The 12,912-nt window shown below is 37.2% G+C and overlaps 1 protein-coding gene across 2 annotated transcripts in view; it reads left to right on the forward strand.

Annotated features, from left to right (window-relative positions):
* Nucleotides 1-12,912, forward strand: part of BMPR1B (bone morphogenetic protein receptor type 1B) — a 658,563-nt gene that overhangs the window by 164,749 nt on the left and 480,902 nt on the right. Inside the window, exon 1 of one of the 2 annotated variants that reach the window (XM_089691637.1) lies at nt 8,101-8,121. The exons of the other annotated variant lie outside the window; for it this stretch is intronic. The gene's annotated coding sequence lies outside the window, so the exon portion shown is untranslated. Of the gene's footprint in view, nt 1-8,100; nt 8,122-12,912 lie in introns of those variants that run through there. 2 annotated transcript variants of the gene reach the window in all.

A 12,912-nucleotide genomic window follows, 5' to 3' on the forward strand; every position in this document is an offset into this window, starting at 1 on the left:
GCAATGCACTGTGGGAACTGTAGTACAAAGGAGAGAGACCGTACTGTAATAAAGAGCATTTGGACTACATTTACCATGGGAAATTGCCAGGAGAGGCGAAAGAGCTGAACTGTGGAGAGCACAGTTTCTTCTTGCCACGCGGGAGCCCAGAGAGTGCACATCGCTGTTCAATGTGGACCAACACTGCTGCATAATGGCAGCCTGAGCAGGATCCGGAGTGCTGAGTCCAGGTACTGACAGCCAGATTCACCTGGGTGCAGGGCAGAATGTGTACTAATCTGTGTGTGTGACCAGATGGTGAGCTGTAATATCGTTGGGACTGGTGAGCTGCTGCTGTGGGGATCTATTAGCCTTATTGCTGCCTGCAGGCTTGACTGGGACTATTCCTAAAGGTACAACAGGGCCCCAACACTAGCCGGTTATAGAGTTAGGACTAAAGATTGCCCCTTTGCAGTTGTTATGCAGAGACCTTCACCAGTGCTGTCAGGGGATCACCATATCATCTAGACTAGTTATAGTATTATTATTTACATTGCAGTTAATGCTAATATGCACTATTTATTGCTGACTCTGCTATTTCATGAATTAATTCCAGTCTAGTGGTACAGAACTCTATTCTAAGTTCCGTTGGCATAGTGGTTATACTGTCTAGCGGATTGTGTCTGAACCTACCTTCTGTATTCTCATTTATGCTCAAACCACCATTTATTCTAACCCCTACCAATACATTGAGTTCATTTACCACTAAATGGTCTATTTCTTGGTGCTAATTCACAATCAAGTTATTTCATAAGTACTTCAAAACTAGGAGCCCCTAGGGGTCCCGAGTTTTAAACCCTCTCAGCCCTTCTGCAAATCAGTAGAAATATGTCCCCAGATGTAAATATATCAAAAAATACACTTTGACAGTAACTTTTTTAAAACACAAGACAAGCATGGTAGTGTCTGGGGGCACAGCAGGTTTTTGATTGTTTACTGTAGATCAGAGGTCTCCAAACTTTCTAAACAAGGGGCCACTCTACTGTCCTTTGGACTTTAGGGGAGTCGGATCATTGTCAGTGAGAGTAGAAAATATCTTAGTGCCAGTGGGGTCCCATCATTGGTGTTAGTGGTAGGAATAGTGTCCCAATCATTGGTATCAGTGGGAGAAATAGTGCCCAATTGTTGGTGTCAGTGGGAGGAATAGTGTCCCATCCTTGACATCACTGGGAGGAATAGTGCCCATCATTAGTGTCAGTGTGAGGAATTATACCCCATTGTTGATGTCAGTGGTAGTAATTTTACACCATTGTTGGTGTCAGTGGGAGAATAGTGCCTTATATCAGTGGGAGGAATAGTGCCCCAAGGGCACTGGATGAAGGCAAGCAAAGGGCCACATCTGGCCCCCGGGCCACAGTTTGGAGACCACTGCTGTAGATCATTAGTGAGTGGAGGACTGCAAATTTCTATGCCCTATGTTAACTGTAGTGCCAGTCATAAACTTTATAATTTTATGGTAATCAATGGAAGTTTCCCATCCCCTTTTGATTAAAAAACACACTGCATAGATACATGTACCCATACATTTGCTAGCTTCTAATTTGGGCGATAGTGAATTGTGACTGGCATTACAGTGGTTCCCGTCCATGTCCATTGGGGCAGTTAGTTGGTCATGTAAACCTAGGAAAAGCTAGAAAAACAGTGAGTGACAGTTTACTGCAGACATTGTTTAATTTCAAGTTATTTCTGGTTTGAAATATGATGTATTTCTAAACTTACCAAGTTAAAATCTGAACTCCAAACACACCTTGATTATGTACACCCTCCTACCACACTGCATAGAAAGGAAGGTGACACCAACTTCCTGATTTAACAATAGATCTAACATCCAACATAATTTTTCTACTTCTAATGAGAACTAGGGAGGTGATCCAGGAAGCTGTAAAGTTGGACCAATAAATGGTATTATGATTATCCTGGCAATTCAAAGTGGCAGAAGTGTGCAAATCACAAAAGTGGTCATACAAAATTATTATTAGCTATGGTGTGCGTGTGTCAGTGTGTGTGTATATATATATACAGTGGGGATCGAAAGTGTGGGCACCCCAGCTAAAAATTTGTATTAATGTGCATAAAGAAGCCAAGGAAAGATGGAAAAATCTCCAAAAGGCATCAAATTACAGATTAGACATTCTTATAATATGTCAACAAAAGTTAGATTTTATTTCCATCATTTACACTTTCAAAATAACAGAAAACAAAAAAATGGCGTCTGCAAAAGTTTGGGCACCCTGCAGAATTTATAGCATGCACTGCCCCCTTTGCAAAGCTGAGACCTGCCAGTGTCATGGATTGTTCTCAATCATCATCTGGGAAGACCAGGTGATGTCAATCTCAAAGGTTTTAAATGCCCAGACTCATTTGACCTTGCCCCAACAATCAGCACCATGGGTTCTTCTAAGCAGTTGTCTAGAAAACTGAAAATAGTTGACGCTCAGAAAGCTGGAGAAGGCTATAAGAAGATAGCAAAGCGTTTTCAGATGTCAATATCCTCTGTTCGGAATGTAATTAAGAAATGGCAGTCATCAGGAACAGTGGAAGTTAAAGCAAGATCTGGAAGACCAAGAAAAATATCAGACAGAACAGCTCGCAGGATTGTGAGAAAAACAATTCAAAACCCACATTTGACTGCACGATCCCTCCAGAAAGATCTGGCAGACCCTGGAGTTGTGGTATACTATTCCACTATAAAGAGATACTTGTACAAATATTGTCTTCATGGAAGAGTCATCAGAAGAAAACCTCTTCTACATCCTCACCACAAAAATCATCGTTTGAACTTTGCAAATGAACATATAGACAAGCCTGATGCATTTTGGAAACAAGTTCTGTGGACCGAAGAGGTTAAAATTGAACTTTTTGGCGGGAATGAGCAAAGGTACGTTTGGAGAAGAAGGGGCACAGAATTTAATGAAAAGAACCTCTGTCCAACTGTTAAGCATGGGGTTGGATCAATCATGCTTTGGGGTTGTGTTGCAGCCAGTGGCACAGGGAACATCTCACGAGTAGAAGGAAAAATGGATTCAATAAAATTTCAGCAAATTTTGGATGGTAACTTGATGCCATCTGTGAAAAAGCTGAAGTTAAAGAGAGGATGGCTTCTACAAATGGATAATGATCCTAAACACACCTCGAAATCCACGGGGGATTACATCAAGAGGCGTAAACTGAAGGTTTTGCCATGGCCTTCACAATCTCCTGACCTCAACATAATTGAAAATCTATGGATAGACCTTAAAAGAGCAGTGCGTGACAGACAGCCCAGAAATCTCAAAGAACTGGAAGACTTTTGTAAGGAAGAATGGGCAAAGATACCTCAAACAAGAATTGAAAGACTCTTGGCTGGCTACAAAAAGCATTTACAAGCTGTGATACTTGCCAAAGGGGGCAGTACAAGATATTAACTCTGCAGGGTGCCCAAACTTTTGCAGATGCCATATTTTTGTTTTCTGTTATTTTGAAAGTGTAAATGATGGAAATAAAATCTAACTTTTGTTGACATATTATAAGAATGTCTAATCTGTAATTTGATGCCTTTTGGAGATTTTTCCATCTTTTCTTGGCTTCTTTATGCACATTAATACAAATTTTTTTTAGCTGGGGTGCCCAAACTTTTGTTCCCCACTGTGTATATATATATATATATATATATATATATATATATATATATCAGCTATGTATCTTGAAATTAACATAGAAGGCACCAGCATCATAATCAGGAAGAACTATAATAACTGTTTACTTTTCAGTGAAGAGCAGAATCAAAAGGTAATTTATATTTCAGAAACTAGAGCTCTGAAAAAGAGACCCAGCATTTTGACTACTAACCCCATAAATCACTGTAACCCCACACCTGTGAGAAATTTCTGGATGCCACCAAAGTTCCTGCTATAAACTTTTTGGTTCTTAGTCTGTGAATTCTCTTTTTAAATATCTTCTTATCTCTAAAATTCCACAAGTCCACACAGCAAAAAATATTTTTGCATTACTGTGTTCGCCATACAGGACTAATTGTTAGTGTTACAAAACAGACTAGTTGTGATTTGATTTTATTAGCTGTGGTTAGGAAACTAGCAGCAATATGCAACTTTTGTGTGTTGCAATGTTATGTACCATGGATCCTTGCATAATCAGGTAGATATGTTTCAGGACTATTTAAATGGACAGAAAGCAAATTCATAGAGATCAGTAAGAAATAATCATTTGCCATTCCGAAATGTGATCACTGTGCTTTCCATGATACTTAGCTCTACCATGATAAAATAGGTCTCAGTTTGCATGTTTGTTTTGTGAACATATGCTGTATTGTAGCAGGTCTCACAGTGTATAGAGGGCCTTACCAATGTGCCAAATATCCATATATCTTAAGTCTGTGTATATCCACCTACTCCCAAAATATCTCAAAAAGTCACACTTTCTCCCCAGAAAGTAATACAATATTATAACCTTTTTGAATTTACATAAACATATTCATATTCAAATACCATAATAATAAAATAAAAATCAAAAAACGTCCAATAAAAAGTGTCCTAATAAACAAAAAAATTGTCCCAATAAAAAAATTGTCCCAATAGAAACAAAAATAGTAGTGTCCAAAAAAAATGTCCCAATGTTCAAACTTTATCATCCAGTAGGAAGAAATCCTATTTCATCCCGCGGTACCTCAAAAAAAACAAATTTGAATAATCTAGTGCATTACCTTTATAAATAATATTTATAAATAATATATTCACTCCGTGCAAAAACACAAAACACAAAAACTGTGCAAAAACTGTATATATATCTCTTTCGTGCACAAAAGGATTAACTGTGACCACTCTGTGAGCACTGCATATATACTGCAATCCATATATCTTAGGCTTGAAAAACTTTCAATGCTAGCACTTTTTTATTTTTATTCAAATGTTTGATTTTGAAGACAAAATAAAAAATGCAAGTACATTTTGTTTAGAAGGGTGAATAAATACAAAATTAATATTTGATGTTTTTGGTAGATGCTGGGTAGTTAAATCCCTGACAATTTCTTATATCTCTTGGGAACTCTTTTGGTGAGATATGTTCAACTGAGGTTTGCACACCTGCTGTGACCATTATACGGAGTTCACCTCACACTTTTGGATGTGGTGGCATAAGTCTATCTATTACAACAGCATCCTGCACTGTGGCATAAGTCTATACCAACACACAGCAAAGATATCCAAACAAGCAATTTTTGCAATCCCTTTGTGGATCTTATGTTTAATGTTGTGGTCCTTGTTTGCAGTGTTCATAAAATAATCCTGCTTTTGTGCCATATACTCTGATAAGGTACACCAAGGAATGCATGTGTAAAGATTCTTAAAAACACACCAAAAAAACTACAGTATGATAAGCAGCACCATTGCTTACTCATAGAAAAAAAGGTGCTTGTGCCAAACAAAAGAGTGCAAAGTCTGGTGCAGCTCTGTAATCAGCTTCCAGGCTCCATCTTCCAGGGTTTTTTTTGTCAAAACTTAATTGAACAAGTTGAAGTTATGAGATGATTGGCTACCATGCACAGCTGCACCAGATTTTGCATTCTCCAGTTTTAATAAATCAATCCCACAGTTACATATCATTTTAACTTTTGGCACTTTTTAGTACTATTTTTATAGTCATCGTTAATGATATCAGGGCTAGCTAATGCTATGTTAGTCAAACCTAACGATAAGCTTCCCTTCCACCATATCTAAGGCAATCCCTTCTTCCCTGCAATTTGTTTTGGAGGATGCCCCTCACATGGCATCTTTGGACATTTATGGTGGGATTGGCCAGTTTTACAATTTTTTGGAGCCATGTGTATCAGACAATATGACAAAGGCTAGACTATCCACTAGAATCTACTAGAAGCTCCCCTTTGTAAAATACCTGATTGCTGTGGTAATAGCTAATTCTGACTGGTAACCCATATCTTTACAGCAACTAAATGCACAATCACTAATGCATAGAAACCAACATTGCCCCACTGAGTTTCTGGATAGTGTCTCTTGAACTAGTGTATGTTCCTTGAAAAGCTTACTGCTCTTTAAGATGAAAAACTGGAAAAGATTTTTTTTAAATCTTCTAATTCACTACTTATTTAGGATATTTAGTATATAGCTCAATACTTTTTGTACAGAAACCCCTAGCCTGGTCCACTTCCCTTTTCTCTCCACCTTCCAACCAACCCTACTCCCCTTTTCCCTTGTCTAGCCTCTTTAATGCTCCTTATCCTGCCTGCTAACTCCTCCTTCACCCCTGTTCCCCCCTGTATTCTACATCACATTTCTTTCTCTTGTCAACTTTTTCATCCCCTTTACAATAGACTCATTCCATGCCTGCGATGCTTTTTCTTGCAGATCTTGAAGTGGGATTGATGTAATTACCTATGTATTTCCATGATTGAATGTTTATATGACCTACATCTATGTAATAGATCTTTTTTTTGTACACCATCCACAATATAGTGGTTACCTCTCCGAGTTTGCTATTTTTCCTTGTTTTACAGCAGTTGAAAAATGTATACAGCATGATTGTCCCTCATTCAGGGAACATGTTCATTATGTGTATTCCTGTTGATGTTAACTATTTTCTATTTTTATATCTACTGGAGTCCTTTTATGGCAAATGTCATGTAAAACCGAAACATTGAAACTGTCATATGCACACTAAAACCGATGTGCAAAGGTTTGAGTGGACTATTACTTTAGGACATTATATTTAAAAATCAAGCCCAGAAAGTATTAAAGCTAAAGCATTGAGCAGGATGCAAATAGCATGTTTAAAACAGGCTAGCAGTGGTATTCTCCATATTTATCCTATGATGGGGTAAATTAAATCACACATTTTTTTTAAATACTTGCCAAGTTCTAGGGGGAAAAAACCTGCTCTTCAACACTCTTTCCCTGCACACTCACCTGCTCAGAAATTCAATCCACTTTCTGGAATGTAGGGTGACTTGGACAACACCCTAGTGCATCATAGACCCCTTAGGGATGCCACCTTTCAGCATTACACCCTACACTCACAGTACAATTATACAGGCAAGAGCTCAGACGTTATCACATCAGCAACACTCTCTGTGTCATTGAAGACCACCTTGTGCTGGAATAGAGAGGAAAAAAAAAGGGGACTCTGCACACCATTGGGGTTATTTATTAATATTGAGAGAGCAATATGTGGTGCAGCTCTGCATAGAAACTAATCAGCTTCCAGTTTTTATTCTCAAAGCTTAATTGAACAAGCTGAAGTTAGCATCTGATTAGCTACCATGCACAGCTCACCAGATTCTGAGTATTCCAGTTTTAGTAAATCTCCCCCCATGTGACTACCCTGAAAAATTTAAAAAAGGTAAGTCTGAACTGGGAGATAGCAGTGGGGAGGATAGAATTGGGCTTTAAAGATGTTCATCCTAACTTACCCATAGTGTTTTGTTGTAGTTTTATTCACTTGTAATTAATAAAGGAATGATTCTTTGAGAACCTAAATGCATGAATGTAATTAACTTAAATTTATTATATTGAAAACCCAGATAAGCCTTATAGTAATGACTGAGTGAGCTATTAACACATTGATGGCATGTGGTTAGCTTTTTTATTTTCCTTAATGCTTTTAATAATCATTTCCCTAACGTCCCACAACCACCCATCTTGAGCTTCAGTCTTTGCTACCTCTGTGGTTAGTAGTTATGTGCAGCTGGAAAAAGCTTAACATTTAGTGTGGACCTTGTACTATGTTATATTCGAGTGATGGGGCTGCTACATCTTTTGTAACTTTTCTATGTGTTGTAGAGGGAACCTCCACAGTCCAAAGACATATTATTGTGCAAAGAAGCAGGGAAACCTGAGAACGAGACACAGCTTTCCTGCAAGTAACAGATGGTTACTGTTTAAGTGCAGGCATAACCCTGTCCCAACACCACATGTAATGATGGGGGAGGAGGTCTCAGAAAAAGGAAAACACTGATTGGACCAATCTCATATCCTACTTAATCATAGTCATATGGGAGGCTTTTTCAAGCATAGAGAGAGATGGCTGTTGAAATTTCTAGCGTGCTGGAATCTTGCAAGGAAGCAGTGCAGTGTGGTAAGTTTCTGTGGTGTGTCCTGCGATTTAATGAATAGAACCTTTCCATTTCTGCCAACCCTGCACAAAATGCGGTCAAGGGATTTATTATGGAACGTACCAAAGGCTGGCACACAACTAATTACACATAACATGAAGTGGAATAGAAACTCATAGCCCAAAGGTGACAAACAAAGAAAGTGTTTTATTTTTCTTTCTTCCCTTTAGTTGTATGAGGTTAATTTGTAATGTTTGTTCTTGGAAAATTCAGCTTGTTTATTTTATATTTTCTTTGCAGATAAGACAAATGATTGTTATTTCTGCCATCCAATAGCTCACTGACAACTATTCTGGATTTTTGATTGATTATTCTTTTGAGAATTTCTGCCTTTACATCGCACAGTAGTTATATGATATATTGAGAAATTGGTCTGTCCGGAAACTAGATAGAACTAGGATGAACTGTCTTTGATATACTAAAATTATACTTTAGTGACTGATGTCATGTATGGCTCCTTTGCTGCCTTGAATTAAAAATTACAAGTTGTTAAAGCTGTTTCTGTTTTCTTTATATACATGGTATGTACATGTATTGTAATTTTATTGTAATACTTCTGATATATCACACTATGCAAAACATGGGGTTTGTCCAAAATTAAATCGTTTGTAATTATAATTCCTTTCAAACATACATTCCTGATTTGCTACTAAATTATTTGCTGACATTCAGAAATGTGTGGGGTTTTTTTGATAACCACTTTTAAGTATTGTTCTGTGAAGGAAATTGTTACACAGGCTGTTGGTCTTTCATTATGTCTAATTTGTAAGTCCAAGATGTAAAAATAAACAGGTTAGGAGTATTTTTAAATACACCTTGATGATCATAGTTATTAAAAAATACAAGTAACAGTGTTGACTTATATCCTTGAAAAGCTTGAAAAATCTGGCTTTATACAGAGAATAAACAGAATATTTTAAGATCCAGGCTAATGTATTTCAGACATTTCTAGAGTAGGGCTTTTATGTTGCTTGCTTAACTGATAAATGTAAAAATGTGTCAGTGGTTTGTACAGGTTCTTTCTTTTTCATGATGTGGGTGATCTGTGCAGTCGTATTTATGGCACCCTGCTGAAACTGTTTAATGTATTATCCAATTACAGAAGCACAAACAAGCCATCGGGAGGCCCCTATCAGTGATTACACCTTGTTTCTCCAGTGCGTACAATGAAAGCTAAGGGAAAATAAGAGTCGAGCTATGATAGTCTTCTGAGACTTTGCTTTGGATCCTAAAGTCAGCATAAATTACTCAGCTCAATTTCCTGCTGTTTATAACACTGTTCAATTACATGAGGGGTGCCTTTTTGGGAAGATTTCCTGCTGTTTGCAGTTTTTCAGCTTACATTTTTTTAAGGTTTGAACCGAGAGAATAATTGCTGTACTGTATAAGCATGTCATCTCTGTTTAAACCTGACATTTCTATAGGTAGTTATCTGAAATATTGTAACTTTAAGTAAACAGGCAATATACCTCTGATTTATGCCAGGTTAGGATGGCTTGTTGATATTCCTCTAATGTGGAAGGTGGATCTAAGAGTGTGTTCATAGCTACGTGAATGTTTAAATAGTTTAGAGGTATAAAATAACTCATTTTGAAAAGGTTTACTATCTTTAAGAAAGTTTAGTATATTGTATAATTTTACTAAGATAATGCTCTGTTTATATTGATTCTGTACTTTCAGTGTGAGTTTTCTATTTTCTATTTGTAAGGTAATCCAACATTTTGAAGAAATGAAAAGTAGCATTCTACCTAGTACAATGAAGTTTGGTTAAAATGAAGGAGGAATCTTTACATTCTAAAATTAATGATTATATGCTCAGACAATCCTTCCTTCATCCCATACAGTACTGATCAAATAATCTCATAGAAACATAGAAGAATGACGGCAGAAAAAGACCAAGCAGTTATTGTTGACTGACTCATTATATCTGCTGGAAGTCTGTTCCAAGTATTACCTACTATTTTGGTAAAGCAGTATTTTTCAAGATTAGTTTTGAACTTTCCTTGTGCTAGTTTGCTATCATGTGGTTGTATTCTTGATCTTTGCTTCATATTGAACATGCTGCCATCCTGAACCTTATTCACACCCTTTTCAGCATCAAGTTGCTGCCTATGGGACACTAACAAGGAATAATTGTGTATCTCTATTAATCTCTACTATCAGTCAGAAGAGTATAGAATATTCTAAGAATGAGTTTAGAGGATAAGTTCACCTTTCATAACATGTTACATGTTACACCCATATTCAGGGTGTAACATGTAAACATGTTACAATCAGACCGGCCCCCGCTCCTCCCCTCTCCCTGCTGTGACAGATATCCAGGGATATTCTCCCCCCTCACTAGCTGTCAAATGGAAAAAAGATGTGGCCAGGCAGGCAATGCTTTGGAGGCTCCACAAACAAAAAATAATAAATGCGCATTTTTTTACCTGCACAAAAATGTGCATTTATTATTTTTTGTTAAAAGGTGAACTTATCCTTTAAACTTGCCAAAAAAATAAGAGCACCACTAACTTCCCACCATTCGCTACAATGTCTGCATGTGCCATGCATTGGGATATAATCATATAACAGTGCTGGAAAAGTCTGCGTTTTGAAAAAAAAAAGATCTTCCCTTGTATGGCTGGCTATATGCACTAGGAATTGTAACTGAAATAAAGTATAATTCCTGCCAGAATTTTTTGTTTAGTTTATCCACTCCCCCACATCCCATTATGGAGATTGAACCTCAGTGTTTGACTGTTGTCATTAGAAAAAAAAGTGAAGGGGGGATCCAGAATATTATGGTTGTACCCAGAACAGGAGTAGATGAGATACGATCCAATGGGGACATTTGTCATGGTGACAAATCTAAGAGGTGGGATTTCCCTTTATGTTTGGAAAGATTTAAACTTTATTGTGTTTCCCTTCTTTTTTGTCTTTGTTGAAAGTGCAAGGAAAGCTTCAGAATTGGGAAAACCTGCAATAAAAACGTGACATAGCAACCATTCCCTGCTTTATCAAGCATTGAAAAAAACATTTTTCTGGCTAGAGTTACATTTTAACCACTTGGGTATCAGTCTGTAAATATACCCCTTCATTACCAGATCATTTTTCAGTGATAGTTTTACTGACAATTACTTAATGATGAATCGACTTGACGGATTGACTTCAGTACAACCAACCTGTTCACAGATGGTTCAAATCTCTTCTGTTCCCTGCTGAACCAACCAAGATCCGATCCATCTATGGCCGGCTTCTGTCACATAATACCGTACCCAAATTATATGTCTATTGTTTGAAGATAAGAAAGATAGCACTTTCTTTGGTTTAATTTAATAAAAACTTTATTTTTTCATGGAAACAAAAAATTGTTAAAAAAACTTTCCTTTTTTTGCTGTTATAAATACATTTTCCAGGGCTGTCCAGACTCCCACAAAATTACCCCTTTTTGGCAAGTGGGAAGTGATCTAATTTTTGCCACAATATTTTTGGAGCAGCATAATATTCATACACAGAGGGAGGAGGAGGTGAAGAGATTAATGTATAGACTACATACAGTGGGATGATGGAGATGAAGGTGTCAATGTTGAGATATACAGGATAAGGGATGTGAAGGGGTTAATATACAGGTCACACACAGAGACAGGATGAAGCTGAGATGGAGAGGAGAGGAGGATGGTGAAAGGGTTAGATATGTTCTCACAATCACATGAAGACCTTGAATCTGCTGCTGCCTGTGATCTTCTACAAATGAAAAAGTCATTACATGAATACCTTTTCTCTTTTTTCCATTGTGTTTACATTTTTGGCCACTGTGATTGGTCAGATGGCTCAGATCACAGTCATTCAGAGGCGCACTGGCCACTTATGTTTTTTCAAGAGTGATGTATATAAACAGCACTCCAGAAATACACATCCACCACTTAAAATACGGCAACAGGGAAGTGCTAAATATTCTGTTTGACCTGATTTATGAAATCTATAGCAAATAAAAACTTAGCATACATGGAGATGTTGTCCATAACATTTCAATAACATCATAATCATAAAATGTCAATTAGGAAGAAATTTGATTAAAATGTGTACCAGTTTTCATAAATCACCCCATGGCATACTGGATGCACAGTTTATGGATTTGCTGAAGTTCCACTTCCTGTCTTTTGATGTTCCCTCTCTGTCACCAGTTGGCATGTGATGGCCACATATAATAATAATTGAACTTCCTGTTCACTTGAACAGGAGAGGAATCACAAACAAGCACTCTTCCAAATGAGCAGTGCAAATATAGAGGAACTGAAATGCTACTTCTCGTTAGTAGGTTTCATCATGACATGAACAGCATATCATGAATAAATAGTATCTAAAATTTAATTGACACTTAGCAAGAGTTTTATTTTTACATCTAAGCTTTTGACTTTGACTTGATTATTGATTGTACACACGTGAATAAGCTATCCATCACCCTGTAGAGAGCAACTATAAGCTGGTATCAGAAGACCTTATTGGCGAATAGGTACTAAAGAATCCCAGAGATTGGATGCTGCAGTTCATACTCAGGTTTGTGTGAAGCAAAGCCAGATTTCACACATTTCTAATTGCAAATTTAACAGTGAATGCAAAGGAGCTATAATTGCTTCAAGTTCTAGTCAGACTAAGTTTGCAATGAATACCATAAGGTATGAGCTTAGCATTACATAGCTGTATTTGTGTCATAAAGTGCTGAGCAGCTGATGAGATGACATACAGATATGTGATAAAGACTGTGAATTGAA

This window comes from Staurois parvus, unplaced genomic scaffold (genome assembly GCF_062004578.1).
Source record: "Staurois parvus isolate SC_StPar_1 unplaced genomic scaffold, SC_StPar_1.0 ptg000566l, whole genome shotgun sequence".
Taxonomy (NCBI): domain Eukaryota; kingdom Metazoa; phylum Chordata; class Amphibia; order Anura; family Ranidae; genus Staurois; species Staurois parvus.